The 17,696-nt window shown below is 40.5% G+C and overlaps 1 long non-coding RNA gene across 1 annotated transcript in view; it reads left to right on the top strand.

The window, feature by feature from the left end:
- LOC123334382 overlaps nucleotides 1-17,696 on the top strand; it is a 47,537-nt gene that overhangs the window by 19,380 nt on the left and 10,461 nt on the right. The window contains exon 2 of the long non-coding RNA XR_006552126.1: nucleotides 7,554-7,713. This is a non-coding gene — a long non-coding RNA (uncharacterized LOC123334382). The remainder of the gene's footprint in view (nucleotides 1-7,553; nucleotides 7,714-17,696) is intronic.

The raw sequence follows: 17,696 nt of genomic DNA, 5'->3' as shown, positions 1-17,696 counted from the left end.
ACAAAGGCTGCTGATTGGAATGTATCAAGTTTGGGGGTAGATGGGGGTGGGAGAGTGGTGATGTCAAACAGCAATGGGCTTCCCCCCTACACCCCAACAGCCACTAACTGCCAATGTAGGCAGGCAGGAGGGAAAAGAACAAGATGGGCTAAATTCGTGAAGTGGCGGGGAGTGGGGAGGGTGTGGGGGCCACCCAGAAAGCCAAAAAAGACACACCCATCCCAGCACATTGATGACCTCTGGACAATTCTGCTTTTGGCAGACGCCTTTGTCTCAATGGCTTCTTCTATCAGAGACCTCAGCATCAGCTCTTAAAACAACAGATGATGTCACCAGAAAGGAGAAACCCCTTTAAAATCAAAGGAGGGCTAAATGTGGATGCAAAAGTTTACCCAATACTATTCACTTTAGCTTGAGGCCAGATGATGAAAAGGAAAAAAATTCTGGTAGGAACAAGTGAATGAGTGATAACTGGAATGGGTCAGTGCTCAGAAATCCTACGCGTGAAACAGGTGATGAGCCTCAGGAAAGAAGAGCTCTATGATCTGGGCAAGCACACCATGGAATGTGCAGACAGGAAGGGATAGTAAGACGTGTTTCTGGTTTGGCCAATTTTTACTCCTTTCTACAAGGTTGGACTCATTCCAAAAGGATGCTACCTTCTGTTAAGAGAACTAAAGGACCAAAGAGAATACATTCATCAGAGGCTATCCCAAACAAAGGACTCCCTCTGCCCTAAGTCCCTTAAGCTTCTCAGAAGAAAGGTGTCATTAGAGGTGAAACCTGCAGTTGGTATTAAGCCCTTGGCCCAGCACAGTCTCTGTAAACACACTCACCACTTTCCTGTCTGACTGGCCTCTGCTATTTTCTTTGAGAGCCTTATTTCCTCATGTGCTTTGGACAATTTCAGCTTGCCTAAAATCTCTCTTAGACAGCAATGTTTTTATTTCATTTGTAATTCAATCTCAGTTTTGTTGAAAGGACATAGAATTTGGATCTGGGAAGAGATTTTGGCCTGCAAAACTAAAAGTAGACTAAGCAAAAAGGAAAATATACGATTCCACATAACAAGAAGGCTGGAGCGAGGGCCATCTTAGATCGTGTATCCAGCAATTCAAATGCACAGTTATCGACCCAGGTACTTCACGGCTTTCCTCCCTCTTAATGTCAGCAGGTCAGTTGTAGTCCTCTTGATTACAAATTACAACAGTTTCCAAGGGCCAAAGTCTCTCTTCTGTGGCCCCATTTTTATAAGCAAGAAGAATATTCCCAGAAGCCTCCAGGGCAGACAGGTCCTCATGTTCCATTGACCAGGGATGGGTCACTGTAAACCATAGATCAATCACTGGCAAGAGGTCACTAGACACGTCAAGATTTACTGTGCGGGGCTGGTAAGGAGTCCAGGTGCTATGGATACACAGAGTTGCTTAATACCTTTGACTTGTGAACAAAGAATGGCCATGGATATTGAGTGGGACATCGACAATGTCCACCATGATATCTGAAGTCACACAGTACTGGGTTTGAATCCAGGCTCACCATTTACAAACACAGACAACATCACCTCTTGAAATCTTATTATCCTCACTTAGAAAATAGGGTTGAAAATATCTTCTGCAAGGTGGTTGGTGAGGGTTAAACTAGACCATGTTTGTGATACAGTGCTGAGCATAGCACAGAATAGTCATTTAATACCTGTTGTGTCTTCCTTTTTACCTTATTTTTGGAAAGCTTTCAGCATATATGTTTCCATGAAAACAAGAGGACTTTCTCATCACTGCATGTCTGTGTGGTCTGTCACTCATTCTCCTGCCTCTTGTGATTTCTGGTTTCACAACACTATTAGTACTGCTTTTAAGAGTGTCATTATTACTGGTTATTAATACTACTATTGCGATAATTGATAAATGTGTAGTACAAAGTGATATTCGCCCAAGGTTCATATCTGCTGTCCTATTTGACCCTGATAATGTAGTCAATTGGGGATGCTCCAATTAAAGGTAATGAACCAATTTATTTCTTTGTAATTTGTTATGTTTAATAACTAAGAGCCTTCCATGCACTTTTTCCAGTGAATATACCCACACATTAATCTTGATCAGTTGCCAGCAAGTGTTTAATGAGGCCTTTGTTGGCATGGTTTAAGATGTTCCTTTGCTCTATTTACCATTTGTAGAGAACCTTAAGAAAGGAAAATTCATATATTTTGTCACTAGATAAGTTTCCTACTGCCCTGAGAAAGAGATAACTATTCTGTTTGCATAACAGAACACAAAAAGGGCTAATGAGGATGCATTGGTTTAGATTATTATTAAAACACACATTTACTTTCAAAAATTGAAGAGAATCTCTAATCTGTGAGAGTTGTAACTACTCTTAGGTAAGTGCTACAGAAAATATTCTGCATTAGAGCAGAGCTTATGATCTCTCTTTTTAACTTTCTTTACTATTTCTAAGCATTTTTTTGCTACCCAAAGAGAACATTCATTAGTTCTTAATCTGCCAATCATTTTTTGAGCATCTACTATGTGCTACATTGTGCTAAGTGAAGTGGAAAACACAAAAGTCAAGAAAGACCTGGTCCTGGTTCATGAATGCGACAGTCCAGGTGGTGAGAGAGACACATGCAATCAGCTTACAGATTCAGGGCAGTAACATGTAGTGGACGGAGGCCAGGAGTGGCTTCCAACACTGTCACAGCTGTAGTGACCCTAGTCAAACTACTTGCCTTCTATGGGCCTCAGTTTCCCTCTTTTGTAAAATGAGCAGTTTGAACCAGAGAATGCCTTGTCGTCATTGTGGTTCAGTCACCAAGTGGTGTCCGACTCTCTGCAACCCCATGGACGGCAGCTCACCAGGCCTCCCTACCCCTCACCATCTTTCAGAATTTGCCCAAGTTCATGTCCATTCATACTGCATAGGAACCTGGAATGTCAGATCCAATGAGTCAAGGTAAATTGAATGTGGTCAAATGGAGAATGCCTAAAGCTGGGCAAACTCTAAAATTCTGTGGTTTTTCTCTTGAGGTGTTCTAAAACTCACAAAAAACTAGTCAGCAAAGGTTTGCCGGGCTGAGCTAGACTTGAAGTGGTTTTGAAGGATGGAGAAGGTGGGCATGTGTGGAGGGAATCTGAGAGAGGGAAAGAGAAAACATTCAGGGCAGCAGAATTGGGAGGAACAAGTAATGGTTTTGCGGTCCTTGTGTTTCCTGGCTGGAATGAAGGAATGTGGTGGATGTTCACTGTAGGGAACTCAGCTGGACCATAAGCATGGAGCCAGTTAGCCTTGATGTTGCCACTCTACAGAAGGTGTCTCCCTCTCATCTCCTTTTTTATTTTCATCCATTTTCTCTTCAGCCTTTTCTTTCTCTCATATGTCTTCCTCTTTTACTTCCTTTCTTATCTTAATATTTTTTCTCCAACTCCTCTTTTCTTCTCCATGCTTTCTTCCTTTTATTGGAATGATGTTATTAGTTTTTACAAAGCACTTTGTCCTACATGATACTTAATCAGAAAATAATGTAAAAAAAAGAAAAAGAAAGCATATCATTCTAAAAATTCTGGGGATTCAGACTCTGGAGCTAGAGAACCCAGGTTTGAGTCCTGGATTATGCCATTTACCAGCTATATGGTCTTGAATTTGCTAGGCTTCCCGGGTGGCTCAGTGGTAAAGACTCTTCATGCCAATGTAGGAGACACAGGAGATGTGGGTTCAATCCCTGGGTTGGGAAGATCCCCTGGATAGGAAATGGCAACCCACTCCAGTATTCTTGACTGCGAAGTTCCACGGTCAGAGGAGCCTGGTAAGCTGCAATCCATGGGGTCACAGAGTCGGACCTGACTGAGTGCACACACAAAATGGCCTTGGATAAGTCCCTAACTCCCTGTTCTTTAATCTCCTATCTTGCAAAATGAGGATAATAATGAAACCTAACTCATAGAGTTGTTACAATAATCAAATGAATAACTAAAGCACTTACAACAGTGGAGGGCACCCGGGAAGTCCTATGTATCTTAATTATTATTTGGAAAAGACTGATCAGGTCATTTTCCGTTCTGCCTGTGAGAGTCATACGGGGAATGTTTTTCTAAGCTTTTGTCCCTAACATCCATATTGTGACCTATTGACAAATTTTACTTGAGAAAGTTGGAACACCATCTGAGCTAATCATTTAAATGTGCTAACTAAAATTTCAAGAACGTTTTGAAGTCTTCTGAGTAAGGCCACGGCCTGAAGTTGCAGCCATTTTAATTAGTTTCACCTTCTCTGCCCCATGATCCAGAAATCTCTAATTGCACCCTGGCAGCCTCCTGCTCCCTGTCACAGATCTGACTTTACCTGCTACTATTTAAATTTTATGAATCATGCTCCCTCTGTTTGAACTCCTGAAACCTCTGAAACTAAGTGAATAATTATCAGGATGCAATTGTCACAGTTTCTAAAAGATGCTGTAAAAAGATTTTTTCTTTTCGTATGAACCTTTTTTCCCCAGTTGTCTCCAATTTACAGTCATGATCATGAAGAAAATGTCAGCTATTCCTCCAATGAACAGAGAAGATTCTCAGAATCAAGAAGGTTGACACTCAGTAAGGAAACCCCTCCTCCTTCAAAAGGTGGTAGGAATGTGCCATGGCAACCCCTTCTGGGCACTAAAAATAATGCTTGCCTCAGTGCTCTCCTACATACAGTGACTCAGTGGGAGTCTCTGGCATGAAAGTCAATGGGAAGATATCTAGTACTAGGAGTCCCCAGTAACACAGTGAGGCTGTTCCTCAATGCAAAAGCATCATACTCTTAGGTGATGGGCTCTTTCCAGTTGGGCAAATATTAAGGTCTAATCCTACAGGCTATAGAGCCATTAGACTTAATAGTAAAAAAAAAATTCAGGACACATGTATCCAAACGACCATTTTACAACAGGAACAGATCAGTCTTAATCATTTGTAATTTTATCTTCCATTTATATACCCTTACACTGCATCCTTACTTTCAAAATTTTTCCTTCTAATATCTATATTCAAAAATATAAGAAGCCCTTCTTATGTATTAGGCTTTCTCACTTCCTTTCTCTATAGCATCAGCTCCTCCTCTTCTTCCTACTCTTCAAATATTGATGTTTCCCAAGGAGTTTCATCCTCAATGCACTGTTCTCCTCAGTCTTAAAGCTCTCCTGTGAAAGATCTCATCCATGCTATTGGGGCTTTACCCACTACATTTTCAAGACTTCCTGAAACTGATACTCTTAAGTTCTATACTCACATTAACAGCTGTCTTTTAAACATCATCTCTTCCACATCCCACAAGTAAATATTTCCAAAAGATGACCTGCTACCTTCTCCCTGACACCTGCTCTTTTCCTCATAATCCTGAAGTTGATTGATGTCTTTAATTTCTACCTAGAAATTCAAGTTACAAATTTTGTGGCAATCCCTGCTCTGCCTACTGCCTTGGTAAGCACCAAATCCCATCAAACTCCTAGATGTCTCTTGAAGACAGCACGGCCCCTGACCCTCACACCCCTGAGCTTCCAAGGGGCAGTGCATTCTTTGTCTGTTCACCCCTGCCTATTACTTTATTACTCAACTCTCTCTAACTTCCCAGGGAGATGTAATGGATTCCACATAGCTATGTGTGTGTATTCATATCAGCACTTTTAAATCTCTCACTTTTAATATGAATAATTTATTCAAATATCCATTTCTCTCTCTAAGGTTGGAAACTTCTTGAGGACTGAGATCACATCTCAGTCATCTTTGTATCCAAAGTGCTATGCAGAGAGCCTGGAACACAGCAAGTTCCCATTAAATATTAGCTGCATAAATGGAGGAATGAATGAATGAATGGACAAAGGGATGGATGGTTTCTACTGCCTCTTTAGTAGGAATGGAATTAACAATATAGTTTTAACCTTATGACTAAGACTGGATTCTTTCTGTTACTGATGAAAAGAGATCCAACTCAAGCTAGCTTAAGCAAATACTTGGTTCACATGGTTGAGAAATTTGGGGATGAACAAAAGGCACAGAGACTGAAGGAGACTCAAAAGGTCTCACCAGCTGATTTTCCTTCACATGTATGCATGCTCACACTAACTCTCTTCTCTCTTCATCTCTTGTCTCTGTTGTTTTTTTTTTTTCCTTCTCTTTCTCTTAATTATTGGCCTCATCTTTCCTACAGCTGATAAGCATTCTTACACAACTGGAGCCAGGGAGGCCAGCCTCAGGATTGCATACCCTAATGATCTCAGGAGAAAAGATTGAGCTCCCTTTCCTAGAATTTATCTATAAAATCCCAGTGAAGAATTCTAGTAGACCATTCAATGTGACCAGCTCAGATAGACCAGGCCTGGACCAGTTTCTTACCTGTTAAGCCTGGAGAGGCGGAGGTCGTGTCCTTTGATTAGTAGGCCCACAGGACCACACACAATGAGGGCAAGACGACTCCTCAAAGTATAGTAATACAATTTTGTAAAGGAGGAATGGATGCTAGGAGGCAAAAGAAATAGACTTCTACCACACCTTGAAGCTTCTTTATGCATGTCAGCTGTAACTTGGCACACTGAAAACTGTGATGAAGATATCTAATTTTTAAAAGATAGCATTTAAATATACTTGCCAAATAAATTATACAAATAAAAGTAAGAAAAAAATTTAAGTGTTAGAGAACCTTTGTACATTTGAATCCAGTCCTTTGTTTTAGAATACATCTAATGTCAAGTGTCAAAACGAAGAGAATTTGTCCTGAATTTTCTTCTCTTCATCAGAAATTAAGTTGACCCAGGAATTTCACCAGAGGTCTCCATCCCTGTGAATATCAGACTTGTTTTCCCACATGGCATGTTACTAGAAACATCTGAAATCAAAGTTTCTTCAGAGTTCTCTCTCATGCTTGGTGATTTAAAAATCTCACCTTCAAATGAATTTTCTTGACTTACTTCTCCCCTACTACCTACTTGGTAGCCCTTCCATTTGTCTATTGTTGGCAGAACAGCGTAAGGTCTACTTGCCAAAACAATGTTTTTTGAAGACCCAGATTCTTGCCATTTCAAGGTGAAGAGTCCCAGGATCAAAATGGAACCACAACTTGTACTTGACAACATCCAACCAAACGTATCAGCAGAGGACAAAGATATTTTGCTCTGAAATCAGGTCTTCGTCAAGACCACAGAGCACAAGCACATCCTGCAGTCTACATCTGCAGCATCTGTGACCTGGAAACCAGCCCCAGGCAGGCAGGGAGACTGACCCTTGCCACTGTTCCTGTTCCTTGATACGTCCTTGATCTCCCCTGACATTTCTTGAAAATGGATTATACTTTCTGTTCTTGAAATGTTTATACTTAAATCACATCTTCTAATTTAGCCCCTAAGTTACTTCAGAGCAGGAAACATGCAATGTCTTTTTGTGTCTTGCACAGTGTTCATGGATCTTTAGGAAAATACTTACTGAATGAGCTGAAATCTTTTTACGTCCTTTCAATTCTGTCAGCCCACATAAGACAGGTTAAGAGCAAAACTGTTGGGGAACTTATTCAGTCCATGTTCTTTATTCCAGAATCCTTGATCCCAGCTGACACATTCAGAGGTATAGTGGACAGTTCTCTGGAGCTCATCCACAGCATTGAATGCTTTTACTTTGAGATCCCGACCTTCTAACAGTAACAGAGCTTGGATGGTGACCTAACTGTTGGGAAGATATTCCTTTGGAATGATGGGTAAGTGACAACCAATCATCATTGCAAATTCTCTGCATAATCACTCTTATGAAAAATGAGTTGTCTATATTAAACTTCTGGAATATGGGCTGAGGTGTCTCACGTAATTGTAGTTAGCCACTGGCTGGTCAACTGTGCAGGTAAAGAGTATATTTGGCTATACTTCAGTGAGGTGATAAAAGGCAATGCTTATTTTCAAACTTTTTATCAATTATATCTTATCAATTCCTTTCTCAAGAAGATATCAATAAGATTCTTCAGTTTAGACATCCTAAATTTGGTCCAATTTACCTTAAATTGGACATTTTTAATATATAAGCTTTCAGAAATAATTAGAATTCACATGTTTTCCTCCTAATCAGAATTTTTTTAATTACACTATATAATTACAATGTACTGCGAGAAACTGTTGAGTGGCTAACCTTGTTGCATTGAAATGTTTTTGCTGTAAACAAGTCTATCCTTTAATGGAATATTTGTCAGTGCGTGCATTCATAGTAGCACTCTCAAGGCATGTACTCAGAAGTTAGGAAATAATTATATTTCTAAACATAATCTTTTCTAATCATACCATTTTGTTTTACTTAAAAATAACCTGGGGGTTTCTAAGACAGGCATGATTATCTTTGATCTCAGCTCTGAGGTATCATCTTTATAGAAAACGATCTGGAGTGGAAGAAACAAACAAACTCATAGGTTGACTTTCCTTTTCCTTTCCCTGAAAATCCTCAATCTAATTACAAATAAATACGCAAGCAAGGAACTGTCTAAATTTAGCCTCTAACTTGTTAAAGAAGATAAGACAGAAAACACCGAATTTATAGTAATTTAATGCCTCATCCATGCAGTTTTAACACATAGTGATGTTCACCTATATGTAGACACAACTCAGTTCAGTTCCACAAAGTTTAATTGAGCTCCCTAAATTATTCCAAGAATGCTGCTGAGTTTGGGGGGGCACCAGGGTGAAGATCAGAAGGTTCTTGACTCACAGAGCTTACTATTTGGGAGAGGCAAAAACCAAATAAGTTAATTCCAATACAACGACATAAGTTATGCCCACGTTGATGCAGGAACACAGAAGAGGTGGGGGTGTTCTTAGGGGTGCTTCTGCCATATACAGCACCTGGGCTGAGGCTTGAAGAAGTACTTTGCAGGTGGGAAAGGTGACAGGGCAAAAGAAACAACAAAAACATTCGGTCCAATGTTGCAGGGAGCAGCCTGGTGTTTCTCCAACAAAATATCTTAAATTGGGGTGGGGCAGGGAATAAAGCCAGTGGGCGGCAAGTCCCTAGGGATTTGTGTGCCACAGTTGAATAAGAATCTTGGATTGTTCTGAATAAGAACCAGTATCTGGCAAGGATCTGGTCTTCCAGGATGTGAGAGCCATGGTGCCGATCCCAAGCTAAAGTGTTGCGTGCACCTTAAGAACTCCCTTTAATCCCTCCTTCAGCACTCAGAATCCTATTCCACCCTGTGTATAATTCTCAATCTGTGCCTGAAGCCATGGTCTTTCTTGCCACCATAGTATTTAAGGAAAGTTTTTGAACACCTGCCACATTTCCGTAAATGCAGAAAAAAATGATAAGCAGATCCTGGCCTCAAGAAACTCACAGGCAAGTATTTATCCTGGGTCCCATCCCTTCAGGACTCTGAGGGCACTCCAAGGGGGCAGTTAGCCAAGATGGCAAACAAAGCCACTCAGTGTTAAGGGGAGAAGACTATGTTCTTGGTCCTCCTTCCCTTTGCAAATAACATGCATACATTGTGTTGGGGGCCTTCCTAAAAACACTGCCCCAAATGCAAGTTTCTAATTATTTATGTTTTCATATTAACTTCTTTCTTCAGAAGCTTTCAGAGTGTTTTGGTTCATTTTATATTGGTGACATTGGTTCATTTTATATTAAGATACAATGAGGTAGCTGCTGCTGCTGCTAAGTCGCTTCAGTCGTGTCTGACTCTGTGCGACCCCATAGACGGCAGCCCACTAGGCTACTCTGTCCCTGGGGTTCTCCAGGAAAGAATACTGGAGTGGGTTGCCATTTCCTTCTCCAATGCATGAAAGTGAAAAGAGGTAAAGAGAGATACCAAGATGTAAGCTTTTGGCAAAATGAAAATTGCTGTTCTGTAAGCTCTTTACATCAGCTGGAAGGGAAGAATGGCACTGGCACCAAAAAGTGGTGGATATGGTTTGTTAATGAAAACTGGCATTATCTGCAAACAGCTTCTGAGCATCTTTCAGATTTAAGGTACTGAGGATCCAAAGAATTTGGGTAAGTCTTGTCTGCCCTCAGTGGGCTGACCATGCCACTGGGAGACGGGTCAGCCTGAGGGCAGGAGCTTGGGATATTAGATGGAGAAGAGGAAGCATGGGAGAAGGAGCGGTGTGAAAAGGCTTAGATAACAAGAGGGTTTTGAGAATAGTGAGCAGCAACAGCTGGTGTGAGAGACGTAGTGGGATGATGAGGATACTGTGTCACCCAGAGGATGCGTCCACCCACCCTGTTGTCTATAGTGTAAAGCCTGAGACCTCGCAGGAACCAGCCATGGCCAAACAAGTGTGAGCCTTCAGGAGGGGAAAACTCTGCCAGTTCTGGCAATAGCGGCCTGCTCTGACTGGTTTGTTCTGCTGCGAGAAGGGGCTTATGGCTCCAGTGCTGATGGGCAGCTCCTCACCAAGAGGCTGTGGTCTGAGCCAAGGTCCAAGATTGGCCATTAAAGCTCCTGCTAGTTGGAGGCCTGGTCTCCAGGGCATGACAAACTCTCACAACTCAACCCAAGTACTGCAAACTTATATTAGCTATGGTTGGGGCAATCTTATAATTCATCAAGCAAGCCTGAAAACCTCCGAAAGGAAAAGAGGGTGCCATTAATAACTCATACAAACTACAGACTTAAATGGGAACTTTCTTGGCTTGGGGTATAGATTTGCCCTAGCTGTCGACTCTGAAAATTCCTGATGAGTAGCTAGGCATGCTGCCTGCTGTACCTTTCTGTCTAATACTCCTTAATAATTCCAAGAATTGTTATATGCTGAGATGTAGAATCCAAGTTTTGCATCTAGAGAGAACCCAAACTGAGGCTTATTCTATTATTTTATCAATCCAAGATATTATAGAATTACTAACCATCCTTACATAAGCAAATCCCAGCTGCAACTCACCACAAACCATGGCACACTGAGCTATCCACGTGAGAAGCCGCTGTAGCATGGGGCAGTGTTCCTTTGTAACCTACGAACTGGGGCTCCTACAGGCCACCTGCTGTTTTCTTTGTCCTCTGTGTTTTCTCTGCCCCTCATATCTGCCAGCTGGCAGTCACATAGGTTTTTCCTGGGTGCCCTAGTTCCAATTAAACCAGATGATTATTATCTATATCTTTTGGGATCCCTTCCCAAAATAAATTTCTTATATACTGTGGCCTGTGATTCAAGTCAGAGAAGCTCAAATACATTCTTCAAGTTTGATAAAAATCTTCCTAGCCATTTTCATCTGATGTGATGATCAATAAACAGAATGCCATTTCATATAATTTACAGAGATTATTGGGAAGTAGAAAAAAGGACTCTTCCCAGGATCACTGATTTGTGAAGAAAATGTCTGCTTTAGGGGCAGAACTCAAGTATTACAAAATTAAAACTTTAAATAGAAGTCAGGCCCCCTTTTATATGAGAGACGACCTAGTGTGATAGAAAACCTTAGATTCTGAAAACTGAAAGATCTGAGTTGACCTAGCTATGTGACCTTGAAAACATTTTTACTTATGAAAGGGACTACCAACTTATTTTATAATTACTCAAAAGAAGTTCTTTACTGAAAAATATGACTTGAAGTCACACAATTTAAATTTATGACATTGCTTCAATTGCCAAAGTTTGTTCAGATGAGCTAATCAGAGGATTAGTGAGCCATCTTCACTGTGACATGAGTTACCATAAACTTTCTCTTGTTATGGAGCTAGACATTTACCGTCACCCAACTCAACAAAAATAAAGAGTATTCTTAAACTCAGTGCGCCATGTCACTTCCTGCATGATGGAACCCATTTGTGGACAAGGCAGATACAATGGGGACTGTTAGAGAAATAGAGGGATGAAAGGCACACATTGTTTTCCCGTCTATGGCAGCAACTGAATAATGCCATTTTCTTATAGGTAGGAACAGGTTTGCTTTCAGAGCATTTCTATTTTCCTTGGATCCAGGACTTGTCAGCGAGGACACAGTAAAACCCAAGGATAAGACTCAATCAGCAATAACTCAACACTCATAGGAAAGGTGGTTTTCAAAGACAATTAGGAAGCTATTTGTAATTTGAGCTTCTAAAATCACCTAGGGAAGTTCACAATTCACCGAGTTGGAGAAAAACATGAGTGTCTCCCTTTGTGACCAGGATGCATAACGCAAGGGAAGGCCCCACAGAGGGAGGGCCTCTTTCATGATACTTTTGTTTGGCCCTTATGTTTAAGACCCAGGATGGTTTCAATAAAAAGGACTCCAGAGAAGGTTTGTAGTTTATAAGATTAGCACTCACAGAGTAGATGTCTACACATGTGGAATGATTTCAGAACAACCCTCTAGTCTTCCCAAAAAACCTCCCCTGATGTTCTAGTTCCAAATTTCTAGAGGGTCAAGGCCTTTTACTTGATTCTAACTAGTAAAGTTTGTTACTACCTATCCTGACTTATTACAATTTAATTTATACTAAATTTTATTTAAGTATTTTAGAATTAACATAGGCTTCTCACCAACAGTATTTGTTCTTCACAAAATTCTAAGAAATGATTGGTAGAATGATATTATTATTACATAAAATTATCATTGTAGATAATGTAGATTAGTTCTTTTGACAGGCTTGGGATAGATCAATGGTGGAACTGGAATTGGGGCCGGGGAGGGGAGGGGGAGGGGAACCACAGAAAAGATTCAAAGTAACAATAGATGTGACTTTCAACCCAGCAACTATACTTCCAGAAATGTATCCCACAGGAGTACCTATCTGGATGGATCAGATCAGATCAGATCAGTCGCTCAGTCGTGTCCGACTCTTTGTGACCCCATGAATCGCAGCACACCAAGCCTCCCTATTCATCACCAACTCCCGGATATGCAAATAATGATACTCACTTTCTGGGATCACACAAAAAAAAATGGAAACAAACCAAGAGTCAATTAAAAATAAATTGTGGAGCATCCACAAAGTAGGAACTGTAGGCTACTATGTAAAGATGTTAAGAATAAACTGCTCATCAGCATGATCTCATTTTTTTTTTAAATAAAAAATGAGGAGTTAGCTAGATAAATAATAGATCTTTACATATACCAGGAGAATTTCAGAAAGTTATTCTATGGTTACCAAGGGAAGAGGCCTAACAGAGTAGGACATACCAGTACACATTTTTGAAATTTTTATATAGGTAAAAATTTTACTTCTTTAAAAAAATAGTAAGTTTATTTTTAAGCATGTGCAGTTTTATATGGAAGGAAAAAGGAAAATAAAAAAGAAATCATAGAGTGCTAGCATGAATCAGAAATCAGAAGATGTCTTCATAAGACATCTTATCTAATCTTTATTAGCTACTCTATAAGCAGGGTTTTTCTTTATTTTGTGAATGAGAAGTGTAGGCCCCAAAAGGCTAATTTGTATGGTCACAAGCTATAAGAATAGATTTAACTCAACTTTCTGAGACCCCCTTCCTCCAAGTTCTCATGTATGCATTTTACTAAATTATTTCCACGGATATGATGACATACAAAGGTAATGAGAATAATGCCAAAAGCAAGCAAAAAGATTCTAGCTTCTGGAATTGGAACCTGAAACCTAAGACTTGCCCCATAGGGTGAGCCCCGTGACAGGTAAGGCCACCCCTTGACCTCAGATGCTAGCAAGTAATAACTGTGCTGGTGTACTTGTCCTTATAATTGGTTTTGCAAATACGCTCCTAGGATTTTTGCATGAAAAAATAAGTAAATAAAGATGAATCAGAATGGAGCAGATCCAAAGAACAAAATGGTAAAAAAAAAAGGATTAAAGAGAGGCAACAATGAGCATGAGCTTTGTCATATTTCAAAAATCTTCTGTTGTTCCTTTAAGGATTCTAAAATAAAAGCAAATATTTTTCCTTCTTTCAAGGCTAAGGGGTAAAATGGAAAACTAATTTAATGTTGCCTTTGTATTACCTTCAAAATAAAATTAAAGTCACTCTTTTATAGAAATGGTTTGCCTTACCAAGGTTAAGAAACCATTGAACAAAATCTTATGAAATTATTCACTTCTCTGTGATTTTTTTCTCTTTTGTTCTTCTACAGTTGAGAAAGCTTATTGACTTGTAAGTGACTCTTCATGCTAATATGCACAATATTTATACATCTATAAGTAATACCCACTTGCCCAGTGGCATTCCACACAGAAAAAATAGAATTTTATGTATCATTAAGCAGTTTCCAAGGTGCCAGCAATTTCATGCAAAGCATTAGGGTAATGACTAGTAGCACTACCTGCTAAATAGTAGAGTGTTTGGAAAATTTTAAACTACTACACTGGATACACCTGGACTTCATGATTGAGCTAAACTTTCCCTCTCCCATCCATATGGGTTCAGCACATACGAGCAACTCACAGCCTCTTCAGGATAATTTTCTGTGGCACTAGTGGTAAAGAATCTGCTTGCCAATGCAGGAGATGTAAGAGACACAGATTCAATCCCTGGGTCAGGAAGATCCCCTGGAGGAGTAAATGACAACCCACTGCAGTATTCTTGCCTGGGAAATCCCACGGACAGAGGAACCTGGCGGGCTACAGTCAATGGTATCGCAAACAGTCAGACATGACTGAGCATCTGACCGTGTCTGAGCACTCGTCTAGGGAAGAGGGTTTGGGAAAGGGAGTGGAGGTCAGAGGTTCCAGCAGTCCTGGTGGTTGTCAGCAGAGAGACCAGCGTGACCAGAGCTGGCTGCATGTTCGCAGGACTCATTGCAAAATGAAAACATGTGGGCTCTTGCTTGAAAAGCAAGAAAAATGTGTAACTAAAGGTATTAAAACAGGGACTTCTCTGGTGGTCCAGTGGTTTAGACTCTGTACTCCCAATGCAGGGGCTGTGGGTTTGATCCCTGGTTGGAGAACTAAGATGCCACATGCAGCGTGGTGGGGGGAAAAAGGTATTTTAAAAAAGTGTTTTTCTTTTTTCTCTGTGGTTTCTTTCTCTTAACTTCTAATGGTGTTTTTTATTTGCTATTTAATGTTTTCTAAGCAGAGGATGATATAAAAATTTAAATTATTGACATGAATTTTAACACTCATCTTTTTCTTATACAATGTGAGTTTTATTAAAGAGCATTTAACTCAAATGCAGATTCAAATACAGACTCTTTGAAATTACACAATTCATTTTTCATAATACATACAAGCATATGTATTTTGTTCTTGGCATAACAGTGGAAACATTCCACAGTTCAGTTCAATCACTCAGTCGTGTCCGACTCTTTGCGACCCGATGAACCGCAGCACGGCATGCCTCCCTGTCCATCACCAACTCCCGGAGTTCACCCAAACCCATGTCCATCCAGTTCGTGATGCGATCCAACCATCTCATCATCTGTCAACTCCTTCTCCTCCTGCCCTCAATCTTTCCCAGCATCACAGTCTTTTCAAATGAGTCAACTCTTTGCATCAGGTGGCCAAAGTATTGGAGTTTCAGCTTCAGCATCAGTCCTTCCAATGAACAACCAGGACTGATCTCCTTTAGGATGTACTGGTTGGATCTCCTTGCAGTCCAAGGGACTCTCAACAACACAATTCAAAAGCATCAATTCTTCACCACTCAGCTTTCTTTATAGTCCTCTCACGTCCATACATGACCACTGGAAAAACCATAGCCTTGACTAGACGGACCTTTGTTGGCAAAGTAATGTCTCTGCTTTTGAATATGCTATCTAGGTTGGTCATAACTTTCCTTCCAAGGAGTAAGCGTCTTTTAATTTCATGGCTGCAGTCACCATATGCAGTGATTTTGGAGCCCAGAAAAATAAAGTCTGACACTGTTTCCACTGTTTCCCCATCTATTTCCCATGAAGTGATGGGACCAGATGCTATGATCTTCGTTTTCTGAATGTTGAGCTTTAAGCCAACTTTTTCACTCTCCTCTTTCACTTTCATCAAGAGGCTCTTTAGTTCCTCTTCACTTTCTGCCATAAGGGTGGTTTCATCTGCATATCTGAGGTTATTGATATTTCTCCTGGCAATCTTGATTCCAGCTTGTGCTTCTTCCAGCCCAGCGTTTCTCATGATGTACTCTGCATATAAGTTAAATAAGCAGGGTGACAATATACAACCTTGACGTACTCCTTTTCCTATTTGGAACCAGTCTGTTGTTCCATGTCCAGTTCTAACTGTTGCTCCCTGACCTGTATATAGGTTTCTCAAGAGGCAGGTCAGGTGGTCTGGTATTCTCATCTCTTTCAGAACTTCCACAGTTTATTGTGATCCACACAGTCAAAGGCTTTGACATAGTCAATAAAGCAGAAATAGATGTTTTTCTGGAACTCTCTTGCTTTTTCCATGATCCAGCAGATATTGGCAACTTGATCTCTGGTTCCTCTGCCTTTTCTAAAACCAGCTTGAACATCAGGAAGTTCACGGTTCACATATTGCTGAAGCCTGGCTTGGAGAATTTTGAGCATTACTTTACTAGCATGTGAGATGAATGCAGTTGTGCAGTAGTTTGAGCATTCTTTGGCATTGCCTTTCTTTGGGATTGGAATGAAAACTGACCTTTTCCAGTCCTGTGGCCACTGCTGAGTTTTCCAAATTTGCTGGCATATTGAGGGCAGCTCTTTCACAGCATCATCTTTCAGGATTTGAAATAGCTCAACTGGAATTCCATCACCTCCACTAGCTTTATTCGTAGTGAAGCTTCCTAAGGCCCACTTGACTTCACATTCCAGGATGTCTGGCTCTAGGTGAGTGATCACACCATCATGATTATCTGGGTCATGAAGATCTTTTTTGTACAGTTCTTCTGTGTATTCTTGCCACCTCTTCTTAATATTTTCTGCTTCTGTTAGGTCCATACTATTTCTGTCCTTTACTGAGCCCATCTTTTCATGAAATGTTCCCTTGGTATCTTGAAGAGATCTCTAGTCTTTCCCATACTAAGGTTTTCCTCTATTTCTTTGCACTGATCACTGAGGAAGGCTTTCTTATCTCTCCTCGCTATTCTTTGGAACTCTGCATTCAAATGGGTATATCTTTCCTTTTCTCCTTTGCTTTCGCTTCCCTTCTTTTACAGCTATTTGTAAGGCCTCCTCAGACAGCCATTTTGCTTTTTTACATGTCTTTTTCTTGGAGACGGTCTTGATTCCTGTCTCCTGTACAGCGTCACAAACTTCCATCCATAGTTCATCAGGCACTCTGTCTATCAGATCTAGTCCCTTAAATCTATTTCTCACTTCCACTGTATAGTCATAAGGGATTTGATTCAGGTCATACCTGAATGGTCTAGTGGTTTTCTCCACTTTCTTCAATTTCAGTCTGAATTTGGCAATAAGAAGTTCATGATCCGAGCCACAGTCAGCTCCCGGTCTTGTTTTTGCTGACAGTATAGAGCTTCTCCATCTTTGGCTGCAAAGAATATAATCAATATGATTTCGGTGTCAACCATCTGGTGATGTCCATGTGTAGAGTCTTGTCTTGTGTTGTTGGAAGAGGGTGTTTGTTATGACCAGTGGGTTCTCTTGGCAAAACTATTAGCCTGCTTCATTCTGTACTCCAAGGTCAAATTTGCCTGTTACTCCAGGTGTTTCTTGACTTCCTACTTTTGCATTCCAGTCCCCTATAATGAAAAGGGCATCTTTTTTGGGTGTTAATTCTATGAAGATCTTGTAGATCTTCATAGAACTAACTGTTCAACTTCAGCTTCTTCAGCATTACTGGTCGGGGCATAGACTTCGATTACTTTGATATTGAATAGTTTGCCTTGGAAACGAACA

Source organism: Bubalus bubalis, chromosome 1 (genome assembly GCF_019923935.1).
Source record: "Bubalus bubalis isolate 160015118507 breed Murrah chromosome 1, NDDB_SH_1, whole genome shotgun sequence".
In the NCBI taxonomy this organism is placed as follows: Eukaryota; Metazoa; Chordata; class Mammalia; order Artiodactyla; family Bovidae; genus Bubalus; species Bubalus bubalis.
The sequence above is the reverse complement of the archived record's forward strand: the minus strand, read 5'-3'. Positions and strand labels throughout refer to the sequence as shown.